Genomic DNA, 4,469 nt, shown 5'->3' with positions numbered 1-4,469 from the left:
ATATATATATAATAACAGGATGGTGATAATAATCGTAATAATGATAATAATAATAATAGTAGTAGTAGTAGTAGTAGTAATAATAATAATAATAATAATAATAATAATAATAATAATAATAATAATAATAATAATAATAATAATAATAAAAGTGATGTGTTGTATATTGATTTGTGTATCGTTTTATTTTAAGGAAATACTTTTACTACTTTTTGAGTTTTACAACTGTAAAGGATAAAAAGTCAAGAGCAAATTCGAACGGCGCATATATGTTGCGGACCATCAGCGGTAATAACAAAAGAGTTTAAGATCTAACGTGCAAGAAAGAAAACAAAATAAAAAGGAGAGATCACAAATTTGATAAAAAAAAGTAGACGTTCGTTCTAAAATCGACTTGATTCTTATTAATTAATTTCAAAATTTGATCGTGAAACCAAAAAACAAAAACTTTTATTTATATCATACTTGCATAATATAATAATAAAAAACCTCTATAACAACAAAAATATCAAAAAATAGATGAGCAGAAAAAGAAAAAAAAAACTTTATTGCATTGGAGAAGTTTCTTAATAGTTCGTGTTTCCAATCCCTCTTTTCTACCTTTTTTTCCCTCTCATTTCAGTTTAATTTTCCTCTTATTTATAATTATAAATTAAGTTTAAATTTTTTGGAAGACAATAATTCTCATTAATCATTAATGTAATTTTTAGCGTTTTCAAAAAGCTATCATAATGGTAGAATTTTTTAACTCTTTTTAAGAAACAATAAATTAAATCAAAATTTTAATAATTAATTTTTTTTTATCTTATTAATGAAAGGTGTAAAATATCCTTAATGTTTATTATTATATTTTTTTGTAAATAAAGAATTGTAAATAAAATTAGGTGTTAACACCTTTGCACTCCATTTGATACAATTTGTTGCTTATCAAAAACAAAATTGACAAGTTTTAATTTTCATCTCCTATAAACATTAAAAATTGGATTTTGATTATACTTGGTGTTTTGATTAAGTAAGATAACATATTGTCTTAATACTCTAACGAATGAATAACACTTTATTATAGAAAAATTTATATATGATTTTTTTAATAATGATACTCCCCTGATTTTTGTATGAAAATTTTTATATATGTTTTTTGTGTTTGGATTCTTTTGATTTGCTTTGTTTTAAGTTTATATATTTATATTATTTTTTAAAATAATCACGGTTTGCATTAGATGCAAGTAATTTTTTTTTTTTGGAAGTTTCACAACTAGGATTCTTTTGATAGATGGCTTATATCTTGTAGATTTGACACTTAACATCCCGTAGTGGTAAAATTTTCTTGCCTCAAGAATAAAAGTCATATAATATATTAATATGACAAGGAACTATTTTTTATATCTAAATATAATAAGATCATGAAACTATGTATCGAAGATGGATGTATGTTAATCGACTTTCAAAAAAATATGAAGATAAAGTGGAAGAATTTGTTAGGTTTGATGTTGCTCATGCAGAAGACCCTAGTAAAATCATATGTCCCTTTCTTAGGTTGTTGTTATGGAAATCATGTTAGTGCGAGTGAGTTGCACGATTATTTAGTTTGCTATGGAATTGATCAAAGTTATACATGTTGGACAATGTATGTGGAAGTAGAAATTAAATCTACTTATTCGAAGAACGATGTGAGAAATACGTCAAATGATTTCAACACAGGTACAAATGAGTCATGGAGTTGACGAAATTGTAAATATTAAAATCATGTTAGTACCATATAATATTTTATGATATCTCAAATATTAAAATTTTGGTCTGATATGAGATAGATGAGTTTTCAGTACGTGGTAGAAGCATAAATTATTATCTTTGAAGATGACCAACAAAACTCAATAGTTCTGGTAATGCTATACATGCTTCAACCACAACAAAAAAGTTACTCATCACTTGATTAACAATTAAGGTACAATATAAATAGTTGACAAAATAAAAACAATAATATATCACCATCGAGTGCAAAAACAAAGTTTAAAGACATTAAAATATTTTTGAATTTATTCTCATAGGACCACCACAAAATACTTTTATAGTAAATTTCATTTCATGAAATAAAATAAGCATCCATAATTTAGAGACTCTTACATTTTTAAATTAAATAAGCACATGTATGATCTCTTTGTACAAGCAATCGTCTACTCATGGCAGATATTGTAAAACAAATTTCAAAACAAGAACAACTTCTTCTTGCACGAAGAAATTGAGAATATGTATGTATATATATATATATATGGATTATGAATATCTAGGTGAGAATGATATTTTATATAAGAATGATAGAAATTGATATCAGCCATTAGATTAAATTTTACGACTGGGATTCAGAGATGAAACTAAAATATCACGTGTCTTTTTTTTTTCCTCTCTATTTATTGGTTTTTTTTTTATCATAATATTTTCTTTTTTTAAAAAATTAATTAAATTGCCCTACTTTAAAAAAATATACTAAATGCGACGACATACTAAGTTTAATTATTTTTCTCATTTTTACATTTAAATAATTATTAATTTAATTAATAAAAAATAATTAAAAAAATAGAATTATATTAAGAAAATCAAATATATTATTAAATTAAAAAAATATGTTTGGTTGACTAAATATGTCAAAACAAATAAAGTGTTCATAATATTTTGAAGATAAAATAGTAACACAATTTTATTTTGTTAACAACTTCCTCCTATTTTTAATTCGATTTAATAAATAAAAAATAAAAAATAATAATAATAAAAATAAAATATTATTAATTTAATAAACAAAAACATATAATTTAAAAAAAAATCAAAATTATAATATATAAAATAAAAAAATACATAGAAAAAAAAACTTAGTGCATGTGCCAAAACAAATAAGGTGTCCATAATATTTTGCACATAACATAGCAATATAATTCTATTTTCTTTACAACTCTTTCTTATTTTTCCTCCGATTTAATAAATAAAATATAAATAAATAATAATAATAAAAATAAAAATAAAATATTGTTAATGTAATAAAAAAAATAAATATATTTAAAAAAACCAAAATACATTTAATAGAAAAAATATATCAAAGTTAACGTGGTTTGAGTAGATGGATAGATTCTCATTTTAACAATTGAATAACTGGTTATTTATTTTGTCACATTTACTCAAGTGTGTTAACTTTGATATTTTGTTTGATTTTATTATTATAATTTTGATTTTTTTTATAAAAATTATTATTATTTTTTATTTTATTAACAATATTTTATTTTATTTATTTATTAGATCAGAGTAAAAATAAGATGGAGTTGTTAACAAAATAAAATTATTTGATTTATTTATTTATTTTATTTTATTGATATAATTTTATTTTTTAAATATTTTATTATTTTTTATTCATTAAATTAACAATTATTCAAATGTTAAAAAAGAAATTAAACATAACACATGGTCAATAACATTACTTTTAATTTACATATTATTATTTTATGCTCAATAATATAATAAACACTTCCGCGCAATGCGAGAGTTATCGTATTTTAATATATGTTGCATGAATTGTATTAGTCTACAAGGTTTTACCTTTTATTTTGAAATAAAGCAAAACTAGCATATATATATATATATATATATATATAGTTATTCAAAAACATATTTACATCTTAACACATAAATGTTTTAGTACATTCTACTCTAAAACAAAAACAAAATTACTTTTAATTTATATATTATTATTTTATACTCAATAATATATGAAATTTTATTGCGCAACGCACGGGTTAAAATCTGTTGAGACAAAATCTCTCTAAATTGTTTTAATGATAACAATATCATTTCAAATATTATGATTATGTTTATTATCTAATATGTGTTCTTGAGTGTATCTAAATTAAGAAAACATGTTACTCATCACATCGATCAAAAAAAGTGTATCTGACATGTCTTATAGGCTAGAGGATAAACAAGTAAAGGATAAACATTTAACCTCTAAGATAGATGATATACATTATCACATATATACAAGATAAATCAACGATAAAATAAAATTAAGATAAATTTGTACATGAAGACATACGGTAAAAGGATAAACAAATCAAGAGGATCCAAGACAAATGATGACCAAATGAAAGGATGAACTTCTGGTGTCATTCATCCTCTTACATAGGGAATGTCCAAAAGTACGATAGTACGAAAAAGTTTTGTACTTGACAAGAAAGACAAGACGTTACAGCTCTTGGAAAAGGTAAAAGCCAAAAGTACAAGTCATGTCCTAACTTATGGAAAGATCAAACCTTCTATACGAGGACGAACTATCAACTCATCCTCATAAGTTCTCTCACTACAAGGACAACTGAATGACACTTTTGTAAATCAAATTAATGACCATAGACATTGAAACAAATCTCTAATGGTCACTTTATACTTTTTCTCATGGATAGAGCTTCATAACCTCTATAAAAAGAAGATAA

Source organism: Cicer arietinum, chromosome 5 (genome assembly GCF_000331145.2).
Source record: "Cicer arietinum cultivar CDC Frontier isolate Library 1 chromosome 5, Cicar.CDCFrontier_v2.0, whole genome shotgun sequence".
In the NCBI taxonomy this organism is placed as follows: Eukaryota; Viridiplantae; Streptophyta; class Magnoliopsida; order Fabales; family Fabaceae; genus Cicer; species Cicer arietinum.
Note: the sequence above shows the minus strand (reverse complement) of the source record.